Source organism: Culex quinquefasciatus, chromosome 1 (genome assembly GCF_015732765.1).
Source record: "Culex quinquefasciatus strain JHB chromosome 1, VPISU_Cqui_1.0_pri_paternal, whole genome shotgun sequence".
Taxonomy (NCBI): domain Eukaryota; kingdom Metazoa; phylum Arthropoda; class Insecta; order Diptera; family Culicidae; genus Culex; species Culex quinquefasciatus.
This window is the reverse complement of record NC_051861.1, coordinates 114,672,840-114,692,990: the sequence shown is the minus strand read 5'-3', so window position 1 is coordinate 114,692,990 and position 20,151 is coordinate 114,672,840. Positions and strand designations below refer to the sequence as shown.

Genomic DNA, 20,151 nt, shown 5'->3' with positions numbered 1-20,151 from the left:
GCGTCAATCAACCTAAGGCATTCTCCAGGATGCCCTCGAAAGACTGGCTGAGTTAGGGTTAGATTAGATTAGATTAGATTAGAAATATTTTGTTTCGAAATGTTCCGAAAATCTCCTGTAACATTTTTCCAAGAGGCATTCACAATTGTATTGAACTACAACGAAAATAAGATAGAAAAATACACAAAAAAAAAACAAATGAAGTTATTTTAAATCTCATCCAAATAGGCCCCCATTTTCTAATGTCACTATCTCAGCAACCACAATATTCCTATAATTGGTTGCAGTGGTTTCAAGGCTCTACAAAAAAAATCTCAGCAAGTAATGGTTCATTTTTTAAGGCCGATGCAAATATTTTTCAAAGTTTTTGTCCCTCGGCTCTGGCCCGGTTCAAGGGGGGGGGGGGGGGGATTTGACGAATACAAAAATTTTAGCGAAAATAAACTTAAACATCGAAAATTTTCAAAAAATTCAAAAGATTTTTTTAAATCAACTCAAACATGCTAAAAGTGATTCCAAACGCAGGGAACGAAAACGAAGTTGCCTTTATAGCTGTCGGCCACGATTGCTAGTACCAACCACTAGTGTCTTCCTTTTAACTACAAGGACTTCGCCGCCCTGGGCTCCTAAGTGTTTGAGTACGGCACGGAGCGACGGCGCCGGATACCCATATTTACACAAAGAATTTTAGAGCGCCCGCCGCGTGATTCGAACCAGCAACCTCTGGATTGTGAGTCCAGTGCGCGGTCCGATTGATCCACACGGGCGGACACCAAACGCAGGGAAACGCTTTTCAAATTGATTTCAGCTGATTGTACATAAATTTCCATTGACATTTTGAAGTTTTTTGAAAAAATATTTTTACTGCCCCCTGATTTTTCGGGCAGACCATAAACTTACCGGTGGCAACTATCCCCTTTCGGGCCAAATTTGAAGGAGGGGGGAACAAAAACTTTGAATAAAATTTGTACCAGCCTAATGTTAAAAAATAAAACATTTGTAAAATTTTATGATCTCTTTTTTATTGGAAATTTTGGAAGCCCTGTCTTATTTTTGAAATTAGCGTTTGATTGAATATTTAGCCATTTAAAAAAAAAAATAAGGCTCGTATCAATTTTATTTTAAGCTTTTGTTCGTCGATTTGATCGAGTTCGAGATATAAATTTCCAATTTCAAGCCTCACTTTCAAAGATATCAAGCAATTTTTATCACAAAGTGCCTAATTCATTAAAACACTCATGCTAATGTCAAACATTTCCAAAACATCAATGAATTAATAAAAAAATGCTATGGATTTTTGCCTTTTTTCAGTTTTGCGTTCCCATAGGTTATTTTTTTAAGAGATTTGAAATTTGTTATATAGCTGAAAATATATAACTTTTATTTCTACAACAAGTTGCAATATTTTTTTGTTTTTACCGGTATATTTACTTAATACATGCATGATTGACATAAAATTTCATTCAAAAAGAGTTTTTCGGAACTGCAAAAAATGTGGTAAGCAACTTGTTGCAAAAAAGTGATTTTTCCAGGACTCGTCTTATTTATCCATCGAGGTTTACCGAGTTGGATAAATAAGACGAGTGCTGAAAAAATCATGTACGACTCGTGTTGCTTTTTGCAACTTGTTGCATAAACAACTATTAAACAAAGTAATCCACATAGTTTACAATCGATTTCCCAAGTTTAAACAGCTTTTAACAAATATTTAAGTTCTGGAGAAACATAAGCATTTTGACAGCTAGAACTATTTTGCAAATTCCGAGCCATCAGGTAACTATTTAACAAAACCCGCAGCGTTAGAAGGTAGCTTATTGCTTAACATATCGAATTTTGTAAAAAAGATACTTGTTGGCTTGGAATTTGCGAAATGTTTCCCGCTATCAAAATGCTTATCCGCCCTTTTCTCGTGTTGCTCCAAAGTTGGAACGAAGCATTTTATCAAACAATGTTTAAAATAATTTTCAAAAAAAACACATAAGTTCAACAAAAAATTAATCAAAAAATTTGACCATATTATTGATATTTACCCTATTTCCACTATCCTTAACTCTGGCACAAAATATGCCTTTTTTAGGCTCATGAATCATATCACAACACTATTCTTTTTGGGTTTTTTTTATTTGAGTGGTATAAGAAATCAGGATCTTTTCGATTTCATTACCTCTTAATTTGCCAAAGGAACAAGGAACCAAATCGATCAGAAAATTTTTACTAAAGGATCGCAGCAGCTAAAGAAGTGGTTGTCTTTTTATTCCAAAATTGTATGGAGACTTTCTGAGTTTTTTTTAAAGGTCCTATAAAACATGGGATTCTCTTGTCGTGTTTGAACAAAGTATTGAAATGGCTCTTTTTGCCATTTTTTTGCGTTTGACAAAATTACATCCAATTATAAAAAAAAATATTTCAAAGAACAACAAAGAACTATATATCTTTGAACTGATATTTAATAAATTTAACCAATCTGTCACCCTGCCCGCTGAACGCCACGCAAGGCGCTGCTTCATGACCTGGAAGCCAATTCTCATTTAGAGAGCTCCCTGGCAACACTTGACGCGCAGCTCACTTTGCGGAATGTTATTAATTATTTGGGCCTTCGTGATCGGGGGGGGGCGGGAAAAGACCAATGAGTGTGTACTCCACTAATGATGGCCTTAGATCACTGCCCAGCTCTTATCACATGTGAAACGCGGAAACATCGCGCGCGAGTGCGTTTTCTGCGATGCGATGCGATTGGACGGGAGTTGAAAGAGACTAATCGCCATCATTTAATTGAATAATTAGCGAACTTTCAATGGGTGATGAGGGGGGGTTGGTGATGCCTCACTTAGTTTTGCTACGCTTGGTTTGGTTGAAGATTCTCTTGGTTCAAAATGTATTTTCGGTTAATTTATGGTGCAATTGTTGAGGAAAAGCATATTTTAAGTTGCTCGTTTTATCATCTTTTGCCATAAACAATGTGTGCATATAAATTTCAGCCATTTTCCGTGAATATATGAGAAGAAGCAACCGAGGGGAGCTCATAAGAATAAAATATGGCCAATACTGGTGGTGCCCCCCAAAGTGGATCATTTGTTTTGGACTCAGTTTGTTTTATGGAGGTATTTATGAGTGCAACTTTTGGCGTGGTGGGCAAATGCAGTCATAGTTTGGAAGTATTTTGGAATATTTTTAGTAAATTTCAAACCTGATCTGGCTGTTGGACATTCAAGAAGGTGTCAAAATAGGTCCTAGTTCAAATCAAGTATGTTTCACTAGCGTCTAATAAAGCATAATTTATTGCATCATAAAATCAAATTTGAATTCAAACTCAGATTACTCAATTTTGCCAGGATCAAAACTTTTACAACCTTTGCAAGGCCTTTACTCAAACTAGAAGAAAATTTGATAGAAAGTGTCCACTTTCCGGTCACGACCATAAACTTACCGGTGGCAACTATCCCTTTCAAAACCGCCAACAGAACCATTTCCCTCAAAACAAACTCAACATCTTCGTAGTCTTCGGATGAACGGATGCGCGTCGTCGTCGTCGTCGAGGTCTAATAAAAATAATTCTGAAATGGCCTCGTAAAAATGGCGACGCACCCCCGCCGAAAATTGGACTGCCCTAATAAAAAAAAAGAAGAAGCAGCAGCACCAGAATCCAAATGAAAATGCTCGCGACCGACCCCGACGAAGCCCCCATAAATGTCGAACAGCATCACACTAAAATCAGGATATCTCATCTCATTCCTCGCCACTCACTCTGGAATGAGATTGAGATGCTGCGCGGCGGCAAGGAGAAGAAGTAAAAGGAGATACGCACGCCATTTCCAAAAAAGGTAATAAATATAAACAAACAGATTTAATGGAGAATTTGAAGAAATGAAATCAGAGCTGGAGGGAACGCGGGGAGATCCTTTCTCCCTCTCGCCACAGAGCAGTGAGAAATGAGGTGAGGTTTGGTGATTTCGATGCTTTTTACGAGGTTCATAAAAATCAAATTTGATGATGATGCCCTAAAATAATAACAGTACTATAACAATAACACAGACAGACACGCACGCGGAGTCTTCGTATAAGAGAAGGGAAGAAAAAAGAAAGATGCGTGGTTTTGATGAGTGAGTGAGTGAGTGAGCGAGATGGCGAGAAGATCTGTGAAGTCATCGCTCGGTCGTGCTCGTGACAGTGCCAAAAACGCATCAACCGGCCCGAATGTCCTGGCGAAAAGGTATTAGCCTCTTTTTGGTTTTGGGCTTTCTTTCCTGGAAAGTAATGGGTAGATGGGTAATGTATTAAAATAGATATAAAGTGAATGATTTTGATGGAGGAATCGTCTGGTGACATCGTAAAAGGTTATTTCCCTGCATGGATTAAGAATAACATAAATGGAAATTACCGAGTTTAATTTAAATTGCAAAATTAAAAATTAGAAATAAATTAAATGATGATTTTGCAAAATTTAACAATTTTAAAATAATTTGTAATATTCAAAAATCAATTGGAACTAAAAATTAATTTCAGGCAAAAATTAACAAGAAGTGAAAAAATTAAAATAACAATATATTTAGGGAAGTGATATAGGCTTGTAAGAAATAAAAAGTTAAAATAAATGCAAATCGAGGATAGAAAAACGAAAAGGAAAAAAGTATTGAAGAAAAATAAAAAAATAAAATTAAAACAATTAAAATGAGAAATGAGAAATGAGAAATGAGAAATGAGAAATGAGAAATGAGAAATGAGAAATGAGAAATGAAAAATGAGAAATGAGAAATGAGAAATGAGAAATGAGATATGAGAAATGAAAAATGAGAAATGAGAAATGAGAAATGAGAAATGAGAAATGAGAAATGAGAAATGAGAAATGAGAAATGAGAAATGAAAAATGAGAAATGAGAAATGAGAAATGAGAAATGAGATATGAGAAATGAAAAATGAGAAATGAGAAATGAGAAATGAGATATGAGAAATGAGAAATGAGAAATGAGAAATGAGAAATGAGAAATGAGAAATGAGAAATGAGAAATGAGAAATGAGAAATGAGAAATGAGAAATAGGAAATGAGAAATGAGACATCAGACATCAGACATGAGAAATGAGAAATTCTCCGCCAACTCACACGAAATCAGGAAAAGTTGCCCCTCTTCGATTTGCGTAAAACTTTGCTCTAAGCGATAACGAATCGGAAGCCCGTTTTATGATATCTCGTGACGAAGGAGCTTTCATTTTTGAACATGCGAAAAAACGATGAAACGGTGATGAGATAGAAATTTGGTGTCAAAGGTACTTTTATGTAAAATTAGACGGCCGATTCAATGGCGTACTCACAATTCCGAAAAAACGTATTTTTCATCGAAAAAAAACTTACTTGACTGTCAACATTTTTGGAACATGACAAAACTTTTTTTTGTAAAATCACGATAACTCATGATGTTTCTAAGAAAACTTCTTATGTTTTTACATCAGTTTTTTTTTGTAATTGTCTTCTCTACAACTTTGTAGAACATTGTTACACTTTAAAAAATAACCATGCAAAGTTAGAAAAAAACACGACATTTTAAAATTAAAATTATTGTTCTAAATAATAAAATACCCTTCTGGGTTAATGTAGATTCGAAAAGTACATTAAATTTCCCTAGAATTGACATGTTACGGAAAACGGCAGTGTTTTTAATTTTTTTTTCAAGAGTTTTTTCGATGAAAAAAAAAAACGTTTTTAGCGAATTCTGAAAACGCCATCAAATCGGGCGTCTAATTTTACATAAAAGTCCTTTTAACACCAAACTTCTTTCTCATCACCGTTTCAGGCTGCAAATTATTGAAAAACACCTCTTTTTTCGCATGTTCAAAAATGGAAGGGGTCGTACCACCCCATCGTCACAAGTTATATAGAAAAAAAATCTTGGATTCGTGATCAGGGACAAAAGTTACCCCTTATGACAAAGTTTCACGCAAATCGAAGAGGGATCGGGGCAACTTTTCCCGATTTCGTGTGAGTTGGTAGAGAATTAAACAGTACATTTTGAGAAGTGATATAAAAATAACGAGCATTGAGAAAAGAAAAATGAAAAATTAAGTTTGCAAAGAGAGATAGAGAATATAAATTTCTAAAGAGAAAAAAAGAGAAAAGAAAATCGAGCAATGAGGTATAAGAAATAATAAATAAAAAGGAATGAAAAAGCTAAAGGAAAAAAAATTAAGAAAGATTAAAGAAACAAGTGAATGAGAAATGAGAAATGAGTACATTCTTATTTTTGATTGTCGAGCTTAAGTTTGACGCCTAAACTACGCTAAAGAGATTTTACATGTTTTAATCCAAGATGGCGACCAATATGGTGGTGACGAAATATTGAAAAAATGCATTTTATTATTTGATAAGCAATCAACTATTCAAATTTGACTTTAATGGGGTCGCAGAATTCGAATTTGATGTTTAAAACAAGAAAAGAATTGATAATCGAACTTCGGATAATCAAGTCTGGACTGTATTGAGTGAAGGTTGAAGAGTGAAGAGTGATGAGTGAAGAGTGAAGAGTGAAGAGTGAAGAGTGAAGAGTGAAGAGTGAAGAGTGAAGAGTGAAGAGTGAAGAGTGAAAAGTTAAGAGTGAAGAGTGAAGAGTGAAGAGTGAAGAGTGAAGAGTGAAGAGTGATGAGTGAAGAGTGAAGAGTGAAGAGCGAAGAGTGAAGAGTGAAGAGTGAAGAGCGAAGAGTGAAGAGTGAAGAGTGAAGAGTGAAGAGCGAAGAGTGAAGAGTGAAGAGTGAAGAGCGAAGAGTGAAGAGTGAAGAGTGAAGAGCGAAGAGTGAAGAGTGAAGAGTGAAGAGTGAAGAGTGAAGAGTGAAGAGTGAAGAGTGAAGAGTGACGAATGATGAGAAAACAGACATGAGATGTGGGAAATGGAAAATTTGAAATGAAAACTACAAAATTAGGGAAATTTGTCACTTCAAAACAATTTCATTGTAGAATCTAAAGAAACCAACATAAAAATAAACACGAAGCAACACAAACTGGAAATTAATAGAAATTAGTCAAATATTTTGCAACTAGGCAACATTTCTATTTCAAAACCATTCTACTTCTTCAGCAAACCCAAGCTAGAAGCTACTGCTCTCGGCCCCGAGTTCATCCCGATTTCTCTTCATACCCATTACTTCCAGTTGGTCCATCCGTCCGTCCCAATAAAGTAGCGCATAAAATTAGGAAAAATGTGCGCTTGCTCACATTTGAATAAATTTTCTATGAAATTTATTCCGATTGTTATTAGTTTGCTCTATTACACACTCCTCCAGCATCCAACAGAGCTAGCAGCGAGTGTATATAAATTCATTCCTAACCAAACGCACTTTCTCCTTGGTTTGTCTTCTCGGTGTGTCCTTTCTACCTCAAGGAGGGGGAAAACTGTTTCCTTTTCCAAAAACTAGACACAGAAAAAGCGAATATCTGCAACCAACCACCAGCAAGACGAAAAAAAAGGAAACGAACCAGATTTTGTCGCCTTTTCTGCGTGTGTCATCCCTATTTCTAGCAAGCAGGGAGAAGGGAAATTCTGCGTCAGATTTTCCACACTCCCATCGCACCACCACCATACCTATATGAGAGGAGGGGGACAATTCGGTCTGGCAGCAAGCAGATATCATGCGTATGTGCAAAATATACTCCAACAAAGACTCATCCGAAGGGAAGGAAATGAACCAGAAGTAAGGCACAGACACAGAAGGAAGAATATCAGCAAATTTGTGTCCCATACAGAATTATACACTCCAATGGGTCGTTTGCTGGCTCACTGGAGACAGTGACGGTGAGTTTGGATTGAATTTATGATATTTTTTTGAAAAAAAAAACCGTAATAATTATTAAAAACATCGTAATTTTGTTATTTCATGCCAGTGCTCCCAGTTTTAAACATTTAATTTAGTTTAAAAATCAAAAACTAAAAGCTATGTAAACTTACTGAACAAATCATCAAATTTTTCAATTTTTTTATTTACAAAATTCATTTCTTTCAAATTTATGCGTTTTAATCTTTTAGGTCTTGCTGGTTCATGAATTTCTATTAAGTGTCCACAACTTCAGGAAGGGTTGCAAGAAATTCGATCAAAAAAAGTTTCAACCTTTAATTTAGAAAATCTTAATAAAATAATTGGAATAATTTAAAAAAAACTAACATTTAAGACAACGACTCTTCTCATGATTGGTCGGAACTGATTTGGTCCCCGAAACCAGAAGAAAAAACACAACAAAACCAGTAGCAGCCGCATGAAAATGGAAAAGCAACCAACCGAATCTAGGCTGGGGGTTCCAAACTGCCGGATGATAAGGTTCTATAGTTGCAAATGTGGGCGCACTCCGGAGAGGAAAACTAAAGATGATTTCCCCAAATTTCCCTTTTTTGTTGCGTACTCGGAGGTTGAAGAGGAGGAAATGATTATGTCGGAGCAGAGGATAGGTCCCACAAACCTCAAGTTGGGTTTTGGAAGAGAAAGATTTTTTGGTGGGCGGTTTCCTCCGTCAGGTTGAGGAAAAGGGAAAACTAATTTACTTTCAACGAATTGGGAGTACTATCAGTTTTGTTGGACTTTTGTGAGGGAGGAAAAGTCATCTGAATTAATCAGATTTGGAGAAAAGAACAATGCTAGATTGTACGATTTCAATTGATATTTATTTTCGAAATTTTTCTTCATTGTCCATGTTTTCCTAATAACTATTAATCGACTCCAAAATCTATCAAAATTGTTCATTAAATGTCCCACGAATGCTCCAAACTGGAAACAGCAAAATAAAGTTATTTTTTGCAATTACGTCGTGAAACTACTATTTTTTTGTCATTCTTGTACGACGAAATAGCCTACTTTTCTGTACCAAAAATAACAGAATCGAATAGCAACACTTTTCAAAATAAATGCTGAAAAGTTCTACTTTTCAGCACTGAAATGGGTTTACAATATAATGAAGCACTAGAACAGTTGATATAATAGTAGTTTATGCAACAAGTTGCAAAAAGAGGATTTTTTCAGCACGAGTCGTACATTTATCCAACGAGGTTCACCGAGTTGGATAAATACGAAGAGTGCTGAAAAAATAAAGTTTTGCAACGAGTTCCATACAACATTTTTTGCAATTCCAAAAAACACACACTGAGTGAAATTTTATGTCAAATTTTCATGTATTTTGTCAATAAATCGCTTAAATCAAAAAAAATGTGGAAAAGTGTTACTTTTCGAAACAAGTGCTGAAAAGTTCAACTTTTTAGCACCCATTTGAGTGCTGAAAAGTAGAACTTTTCAGCATTTATTTTGAAAAGTGTTGCTATTAGATTCTGTTATTTTTGGTACAGAAAAGTAGGCTATTTTGTCGTTCATGAATGATAGGAAAAGTAAGTAGTTTCACGACGGAATTGCAAAAAGTTATTTTAGAGTAACATGAATTGCCAATGTTTTGAAACTTTACCCACAGCTTATATAGAGTTAAAACTCTCAAGTAACATTATAATTTGCATTATAGAGGCTCAAAACATGGAAAAAATGATTTAGTGTTGATTTACAGTTCCGATATAGTGCTTGTGATTACTTGGGTAGCGCTTAAATTGAGAAAATTCTTTAAAACTTTCCCAGAAGAACTAGTCTAAAACGTGACTTCCGAGTTCAAAACACGTTGTAGACCAGTTTTGAGCACGCTGTATCTTTTGACAGGAGCAAGATAGCACAATACGTTCTTCGGGAAAGTTTTTGAGATTTTTTTTATCTCGACTATCTCTGAAAGATCATTAAATTTCCTACAAATTTGCTTCCAAGACATTGAAAGTTAGACCAATAACTGCTGAGATACAGCCTCTGTAAGAAAGGCTTACAGAAAAAATGAGGGTTTCTCCACATCACCAAAAAAAGTGTCGAAATTTAAAGACGATAATTTAGCAAAACTGCGTCCGATTTTTAATGTTAAAAAAGTACGTTTTCGTGAATTTTTTTTCAGATCATTCAAATACAAATAATTTCGAAATGTTCCCAACATTTGATATCTGGAGTTTTTTTGAAAAGGTCCAATAAACCAAATTTTCAGTTTTTGCTTTTTGGGTGTTTTTTAATACCCCTGACTCAAGGCGGTTTCAAAAACACCCAAAAAGCAAAAACTGGAAATTTGGTTTATTGGACTTTTTCAAAAAAAACTCCAGATATGGACGAAAATATGCTATTTCAATATATGTCATGGTGGCAAAAAAGGAGAACTATCACAAATGATCCATTTTGCATTTTTTTTTTTTTTGTTCAAAGTAAGGTTCAAATATATTTTTTGCAATTCCGTCGTGAAACTACTTACTTTTCCTGTCATTATTGAACGACAAAAGAGCCTACTTTTCTGTACCACAAATAACAGAATCGAATAGCAATACTTTTCAAAATAAATGCTGAAAAGTTCTACTTTTCTGCACTGAAATGGGTGCTGAAAACTTGAACTTTTCAGCACTTGTTTTGAAAAGTAACAATTTTCAACATTTTTTTATTTAAACGATTTATTAACAAAATACATGAAAATTTTACTTAAAATTTCACTCAATGGGTGTTTTTCGGAATTGCAAAAAATGTTGCATGGAACTCGTTGCAAAACTTGATTTTTTCAGCACTCTTCGTTTTTATCCAACTCGGTGAACCTCGTTGGATAAATGTACGACTCGTGCTGAAAAAATCCTCTTTTTGCAACTTGTTGCATAAACTACTATTTTGCAATTCCGTCGTGAAACTACTTACTTTTCCTGTCATTCTTGAACGACGAAATAGCCTACTTTTCTGAACCAAAAATAACAGAATCGAATAGCAACACTTTTCAAAATAAATGCTGAAAAGTTCTACTTTTCAGCACTGAAATGGGTGCTGAAAAGTTGAATTTTTCAGCACTTGTTTCGAAAAGTAACACTTTTCAAAATTTTTTGATCTAAACGTCAAAATACATGAAAATTCGACTTAAAATTTCACTCAATGGGTTTTTTTCGGAATTGCAAAAAATGTTGTATGGAACTCGTTGCAAAACTTGATTTTTTCAGCACTCTTCGTATTTATCCAACTCGCTGAACCTCGTTGGATAAATGTACGACTCGTGCTGAAAAAATCCTCTTTTTGCAACTTGTTGCATAAACTGCTATTTCATGATTTTTTTTCAGATCATTCAAATACAAATAATTTCGAAATGTTCCAATGAAACCTATCATTTGATATGGACGAAAATATGCTATTTCAATATATGTCATGGTGGTAAAAAAGGAGAACTATCACAAATGATCCATTTTGCAATATTTTTTTTTGTTCAAAGTGAGGTTCAAAGATATTTTTTAGAGTAACAATGTTTAAAAAAAATGTAAGCGATTCTTACAACTATTTCCAAATTGTATCTACTTACTGGGGGGTTGAGGACACTTCCGGAATATGAGAGAAACCCTATCATCCGACGTATCAAACTTCATGAAATTGAAAGATATGTCAATCTACGGTCATGCCGTTGTTCGTTGACCCATCCTGGCCAATCTGGAACCGGTTACCGGTGCCCCCTTGGGGACATTCTCGGAATATGAGATAAACCCTATCATCCGACATATCAAACTTTATGAAATTGAAAGATATGTCAATCTACGGTCATGCCGTTGTTTGCTGATCCATTGCGGCTAAGCTGGAACCGGTTACCGGTGGCCCCTTGGGGACGCTTCCGGAATATGAGAGAAGCCCTATCATCCGACATATGAAACTTCATGAAATTGAATGATATGACAATCTACGATCATGCCGTTGTTCGCTGATCCTTTCTGGCAATTCTGGAACTGGTTCCCGATGGCCCCTTGGGGACATTCCAGGAATATGAGAGCCCTATCATCCGACACATCAAACTTCATGAAATTGAATGATATGTCAACCAACGGTCAGCGAACATCGGCATGACCCCAAAGGGCCACAGGGAACCAGTTCCAGAATGGATCAGCGAACAACGGCATGACCGTAGATTGACATATCTTTCAATTTCATGAAGTTTGATATGCAACATGATGGGTTTTCAATAAAAAATTCAAATTGGCCGTTCATCGGGTACCCGGGAACAAGGGGTTGGAAACTCTAATATTACTTAGGAATACTTAGTATACTAACAATATTCCAGTATACTTGATAGTATACTAACCGAAAAGCAATAAACTGTTAATATATTATGATACTTTCAGTATATTGGTAAGTATACTGGCAATATGCAAAGGAAATAATAAGTATACTTACATATATTTTGATATACTGGTTAACATAATAATTATAGCCCTAAGAGTTTCCAACCCCTTGCCCGAGAACCGATTCCAGGTTACCCGGAAGTGGCCACTAATACTCCAGAGTGGTTCTGGCAATCGTGTATTGTGTTTTTAGTAAGTTTTATGGATCAATTTCAACTATCATGAGAGTATTGGTTTCAAATATACGTATCAAATAACAGTAAAATATGAACTTTTCGGATGTTCCGGATTTCCGGAACCGGTAGGTCACCTGGCCGTGATATTAATATTTGTGGTCAAAGTTCAGGTATATACCTTTCGAATGCAATCCGGTGCATCCTGATTGGTTGAAATTTGCCGGAGATACAGGTCGTCAAAGTTGGGGTCTCAAAAAGGCCTTTTTTCGGTTGTAGCCGATTCCCGATGGCCTCAGTGACCAAATCCGGTTTTCCAGGACGGTTTCGGAAAGAGGACGTTCTAAACTTTCATTTGTGATCAAAAGAACCGGAATCGGTCAAAAACTGGATTTTGGACGATTTTTTAAGGTTTGTGGTCGAAAAGGACCCCAATACCTTTAAAGTAACTTTTGTTATGGACGCTCCCCTAGGGGTCGTCCAAGGTTTGTTTGTTTTGTGAAATGTGTATTTATACTATAAATTTAATGTCAGAAAATTTCAAGGCTCTAGCATGTATATAGCAAAAGTAATGGCAAATTTAATTTTCAAAAAGGCCGAAAAGGACCCCAATACTCATGAGTTATTTTTATTCAAATAAAAATCATCCTTCATTTTCCTTTACAACATTTAATTTTATTTCAATCCCACATTAGTGTTGACATTCTTTTCCCGTTAAAGTTGACCGTAATTGAAAGTGTTGCGGGTAAAATCCCCACCAAAGCGCCATCATTCTCTAATCAATAGTCAGTTACGAGTCCGCCGTGAGGACAAGACCGAGGACAGTGAGCCATCGGGGGATTCGACGGAGTGCTTCCTGGTTTTGTGGCTGTCCCGAAAACCAATCGAAAGAATGAATTCTACAGACATAGACTGATTATGAAGATGAGTTACTTCGTTGCTAAAACTAGCAACACTGCTGTCAAAGTGACAGCTGTCAAAAGGGAGTGAAAAGTGCTGCCAAACAGAATTTTCAAAGCATTTTCAAGTCTTGCAAGCTAGTCTAAGCCACCGCCAGCAGTGGTTATCTCGACCACGTGGATTTATTTTTATGGGGTTATTAATTTTGAGGATTTCGCTCTGCATTTGGCTTCCAACTTTCGGTTTTTTTTTGTCGGTGGATCCACTTCCAACCCGACTGGTTGGTCCCATTTCTGGGAGGGAAAAATGTGTACCACACGGAACACAGCGCTCGGAAGTTTTCGGGCAAAAGTGAGGTTATGTCGTCGTCGTCGTCGTGTGACCTCTCCGTCGTTGGTTTTGGCCAAAATCCGGCCAACCGCACGCGGGAAAGTGGATCAGCTGAAAAGCTTCTCGCCCGACACCGGGCACTTTTTCTCCGTGTGGATCATGTGTTCTTAGCAGAGGACCGACCGGGTTTTTGAAGAGCTTTGCCAAATGTGATTATTTGATCTATTCGGATAAAACGGCGTTTTTTTCTGGCAGTCCCAGTCGGTGGACCGTTTTGCTCTGCGGAGGGCAAACAGGTGATTACACGATTGGGTTCTAAGCTGGGATCAGCCTGGGACGCCTGTGTCTTCTTTTGGTTTAACAACGGCGATGACGACACGACTTTGTGACACGCGTGAGGAAATGAATGATTTCGGACCGTTGAAGGAAGGTGCTTTGATCTGTTTTAAGTAATTTTATCAACCTCAACCAATCAAACCAATTTCAACGGTAATTTCTTATCAGTTCTCACGCCGGTCTGTCCCAACGAAAATCTATCAAAATTGTCGGAGCGCCATGGCACCGAAAAAAAAGAAACTAGAAATTCCCCACTCCCAACTAAAACCAATATCGACAGAGAGTGAGATAGGTGGCACCAGCCACCAGCTGATAGTCCAAAAATCGAACATACAGACACTGTTAATCCGGAGTTAAGCCTAAATTTGACACCGACAGGAGCCAATGAACAAATATAGCCATGGTGGCGGCTAGCGGCAAACGATTGTGTTTTGAGGCTGATAAGAGTCATGAGTGGAGAAAAACTATGGGAAATTTATTTGGTTGAGTTGAAAACTAAGTACAAATTGACAGGTTTAATGTTTAACAAGATCTGTTCAGATATTTTTTCAAAGCTTGAAAACCAACCAACATTGCACAGTGTTTGGAATGGCAAAATTAAGTGGAATAAATTCATAACTCCTTTATTTGACGTCCTATCCAAATGGTGTCTTCGGAAGAGCTCCTAATCTACTCGAGATATACGCCATTTTCGCAAAAATGGTCTAAAAATGCACTTTTTTGGTGATAACTCAAAATGTTATCATTTTAGCGGCCTACTATGTTCTGAAGAGTTGTTCATGACAGAATATTACACATCTTTGCCAAAGAGAGCAAAATATTGTAAGCCTTTATTGAGAAGTTATAACCATTTTTATGTGAGTTTGAGCCTATTTTCAAGTTGCTATGTTTTCAAAATGGCGCATTTTGGCGCAAAACCGAGCAATGCACCTGAAAGTAAACAACCAACCACATTTCCCGGAAATATCTCCGTGTCTATCGGTGTCTATTTTTAGATATCTCAATTTGAGTTTTAAGGTTTTTAATCATTTATTTATAATTTTCAAGTGGAATCTTACTGAAAACGTGGTAATAATCAGTGAATTGAAGGGTAAATTGATCGATTTTCATGGAAAGTTCTTTGTCTTTGTCCTTCAATTTACCGATTATTCCCACGTTTTCAGTCAGATTCCGCTTAAAAATTATAAATAAATTGATTAAAAACCGTAAAATTCAAATTGAGATATCTAAAAATAGACACCGATAGACAAGGAGATATTTCCAGGAAATGTAGTTGATTGTGTGTACTTTTAGGTGCATTGTTCGGTTTTGCGCCAAAATGTGCCATTTTAAAAACATAGCAACTTGAAAATAGGCTCAAACTCACATAAAAATTGTAATAACTCCTCAATAAAGGCTTGACATATTTTGCTCTCTTTGGCAAAGATGTGTAATATTCTCTCATGAACAACTCTTCAGAACATAGTAGGCCGCTAAAATGCTAACATTTTGAGTTATCACCAAAAAAGTGCATTTTTAGACCATTTTTGCAAATTTGGCGCCTTCGAAAAACTTTCATGAATTTTTTTCCTCTACAACATTGTCCAACACACCAAAGCCCTACAACGTCGTCCAACAGAGTTAGTTTTTGGTCGACACCCTGGAAGGTCATCACCCTGTATGTTAATAACGCTAGGACGTAAAATAAACTAGTTATCAATTTATTCCACTTAATTTTGCCATTCCGAACACTGTGCATTGAGCAGTTCTCTCAGATTTCGGTCATTCCATTTTTTTTTTGTATTTTTTAATCCGACTGAAACTTTTTTGGTGCCTTCGGTATGCCCAAAGAAGCCATTTTGCATCATTCAATTCTCCATATAATTTACCATACAAATTTGCCAGCTGTCCATACAAAAATGATTTCAGAAAATTCAAAAATCTGTATCTTTTGAAGGAATTTTTTGATCGATTTGGTGTCTTCGGCAAAGTTGTAGGTGAAAAAAAATGATAAACGGTAAAAAAATTGGTGATTTTTTAATTAACTTTTTGCCACTAAAACTTGATTTGCAAAAAAACACTATTTTTTTTTTATTTTTTGATAGGTTTTAGAGGACATAAAATGCCAACTTTTCAGAAATTTCCAGGTTGTGCAAAAAATCTTTGACCGAGTCATGAATTTTTTTAATCAATACTGATTGTAAAAAAATCGAAATACTGCTCGTAAAATTTTTCAACTTCATTTTTTGATATAAAATCAAATTTGCAATCAAAAAGTACTCTAGTGAAATTTTGATAAAGTGCACCGTTTTCAAGTTAAATCCATTTTTAGGTGACTTTTTTGAAAATAGTCGCAGTTTTCCATTTTTTAAAATTAGTAGTTTTTTGCACTTTGTTGATACGACCCTTAGTTGCTGAGATATTGCCATGCAAGTGTTTAAAAACAGGAAAATTGATGTTTTCTAAGTCTCACCCTAACAGCCCACTATTTTCTAATGTCGATATCTCAGCAACTAATAATCCGATTACAATGGTAAAATATGAAACATTTGTGAAATTTTCCGATCTCTTCGAAAAAAATATTTTAAAAATTTTTAAACCAAGACAAACATTTCAAAAGGGCGTAATATTGAATTTTTGGCCCTTTTAAAAGTAAGTCTTGATTTCAAATTTTTGAAAGTATTTTTTTGAAAAGATCGAAAAATTTCAAGAATGTTTCATATTTTTTTTTTTCATTGTAAATCGGACTATTCGTTGCTGAGATATCGACATTAGAAAATTGTGGGTTGTTTGGGTGAGACTTAGAAAACATCAATTTTCCTGTTTTTAAACACTTGCATGGCAAAATCTCAGCAACTAAGGGTCGTATCAACAAAGTTCAAAAATGCAAAATATAGACAATTTTCTCAGATTTCCAAAAATATTTTATTACAAAAGTGAGCAAACATGTGCACTTATTTTTAAAAAATGAAAAACTGCGATTATTTTCAAAAAAATCAAATAAAAAAAAAATAAAAATAGTTTTTTTTTGCAAATCAAGTTTTAGTGACAAAAAGTTAAATAAAAATCGCCAAAAATTTTTTTACAGTGTATCATTTTTATTTCAGTGTAGTCCTACAACTTTGCCGAAGACACCAAATCGATCAAAAAATTCCTCCAAAAGATACAGATTTTTGTACATCATTTTTGTATGGCCAGCTGCCAAATTTGTATGGAAAATTATATGGACAAACTAATGATGCAAAATGGCTTTTTGGGCATACCGAAGGCACCAAAAAGGTTTCAGTCGGATTAAAAAATACAAAAATTAAAATTAAAGAAAAAAGACCGATTTCGTGGAGAATTGCTCCATTCTTTTAAATTCTGACATCATCGTCAACTCTTCTTCTCCTTTTACGATCTGAAGCCATGGCAAGAAACTCGCATCACACATGTAATAAAATAAAACAGCGTAACAACATTTGCACTAATCCAAAGTAAATAAGATTTTGTTCTGTTTCAAATTCATTCACCACCTCCCTCAAACACACACGCAATCCACTAACACTAACGAGGGCAAACTGTTATGTCTTCGTGCTGTCACTTTGAGTGAATATTTCCCGATTTCCACGCGTAGACAGTGTCTTACCACCCCCACCCAGACACGTGTCCTTTCGACTTGCTTTCGCACATGCACGTTTCTTGCAATTGCTCTTTTTCTCCGGGTTTGATATTGGAAAATTCAAGCAAAAGTACACAAAAGTGACGGAAAATGATGCGCAATGTGGAGAGAGAGAGAGTGGGAAATTGTTGGGTTCAATTTATGTTTATGCTGTTGCGTTTCAATTTGAGCTTCGTCCGTGGATCTGTGCCGTGTCGTGTCTTGTTTTATTTTGTTTATCAATTTTCAATTTTACGTGCTTTCCACGCTTTTTTTGATGGAGTGAGAAATTCGTTACGCTGAGAAGATTTGTAGTACTGCGGTGTGATGTGGCAGTGTTGCCATTTTCATTTTATTTTCTGTTTAGAGTTGAAACTGAAATTATTTTGGGCAACAAAAAAACGGAATAGGTATGTTTAGCAAAAACAAACTTTTTGTGGATGACACTATAGGGTGGTCCAAATCCGGTTAGGGGAAATATGCCCATTTTAAGCCTAATAAGCGGTCGTGTTTGAATGATGCTGGATAATGTAGAGTGTTCCTTAAATTGTACTAATACCAAGTTCACCAACGAGTAGAGCAACTTTTTGTGAACATTTCTCTTTATTTTCACTTTTACTGATAGTTATTCTATTCCTTTTACAAGCAAACGGACCACGCCCATTTTTCTATTTTCAGCTATGCTCTTTTTTCTTCCAGCGTTTTTTTTTTTTTTGTATGCTTAGAGCTGCCAATTCTGATGAAATTTGAATTGAACACTCACGAAAAGTAGCATTTACAGAGAAATTTTCTGAAAGCTCGTTTTTCTTCAGCCTTCGATTGGAATGGGTCGACAAAAGTCAAACGTCAACAGACTTGGCGCGTTTGTTTTTTTGATGGCGCTTGCTAATTATTTACATTTTTCGGGATTATTTTTCAAGTGAGTGACTAACTAATGTTCAAAAGAACATGTTGCCGAAAGTTGGAAGCAATTTCATATCTTAAGCGCTTCGAAAACGTTAGCGCAAGTGAAAAGATATTGATGGCGACTTTCCTTAAGCAGTTAAGCTCTCATCTTGCGTGTGGATGTGTGTGCCAACAAAATGATGAGAAATGGTCTCGCAAAATAGAAATTATGATCAAAAGTGCATTCAATTTGATCTTTTTGGCCAGTAAGTTGCATAAATTTGCGTGCTTACTCGAGGCGGTGCTGTTGCTGGTAAGTTTATAGCCTAAATAGTATTTTTGAAGCTCTAATCGAGCATCAAACTTTCCGTATGACGAAGATAGGTGTTTGATTATTAGAAAGGGTATATTTCCCCTACTCCCCCCGGGGATACCCATTAAAACCAATGATTCACCAAATTTGAGCTCATTTTGACCATATTTACCTTCCTTAGTCCTTGATGTTTTATGGGAAAAATCGCCAAAATGTTAATTTTATAATAAAAGAGATAACATTCAACCTTCCAATTTCATATTTTTTTACTGTGTAAGAAATGTTGTGAACCTAACAACTTTGCAGGGGAAAAAATCTTTAAAACGATAATTCGTTAGGATCGGCTGCTGAAATAATTACTTTTCTCCATAAATTTTGACATTTTGGGTCAATCTTTAGAAACTTAAGGTAAGATTAGGTTATAATGTATTATTTTATCTAGTTTTTTTGTGTTAGTTCGATATATTTGGGTAATTCTCCGCCAACTCACACAGCAGTTGCCCCGACCCCTTTTCGATTTGCGTGAAACTTTGTCCTAAGGGGTAACTTTTGTCCCTGATCACGAATCCGAGGTCCGTTTTTTGATATCTCGTGACGGAGGGGCGGTACGACCCCTTCCATTTTTGAACATGCGAAAAAGAGGTGTTTTTCAATAATTTGCAGCATGAAACGGGGATGAGATAAAAATTTGATGCCAAAGGGACTTTTATGTAAAATCAGACGCCCGATTTGATGGCGTACTCAGAATTCCGGAAAAACGTATGTTTTATCGAAAAAAATACTAAAAAGGTTTTAAAAATTCTCCCATTTTCCGTTACTCGGCTGTAAAATTTTTTGGAACATGTAATTTTATGGGAAATTTAATGTACTTTTCGAATCTACATTGACCCAGAAGGGTCATTTTTTTCATTTAGAACAAAGTTTTTCATTTTAAAATTTCGTGTTTTTTCTAACTTTGCAAGGTTATTTTTTAGAGTGTAACAATGTTCTACAAAGTTGTAGAGCAGACAATTACAAAAATTTTGATATATAGACATAAGGGGTTTGCTTGTAAACATCACGAGTTATTGCGATTTTATGGCCGATTATGGTCATGGCCGTTCATGGGCACCCGCGATAGACACGGACGACAAAACTAAGAGAAACGCAAAAAGTAACTTTTTCAAAAAAAAATTTCGTAAAATCACGATAACTCGTGATGTTTACAAGCAAACCCCTTATGTCTATCTATTAAAATATTTTTAATTGTCTGCTCTACATTTTTGTAGAACATTGTTACACTCTAAAAAAAAATTCTGCGAAGTTAGAAAAAACACGAAATTTTAAAACGATTTTTTTTTCTAAATGACAAAATGACCCTTCTAGGTCAATGTAGATTCGAAAGGTACATTAAATTTCCCATAAAATGACATGTTCCAAATT

At 35.6% G+C, this 20,151-nt stretch overlaps 1 long non-coding RNA gene across 1 annotated transcript; it reads left to right on the top strand.

Annotated features, from left to right (window-relative positions):
* Positions 1-1,835: 1,835 nt before the first annotated feature.
* LOC119768191 lies at positions 1,836-13,328 on the top strand. The gene is made up of 3 exons (XR_005278007.1): positions 1,836-1,850; positions 8,441-8,444; positions 13,297-13,328. It is a non-coding gene; the product is annotated as an uncharacterized LOC119768191 (long non-coding RNA).
* Positions 13,329-20,151: the final 6,823 nt, after the last annotated feature.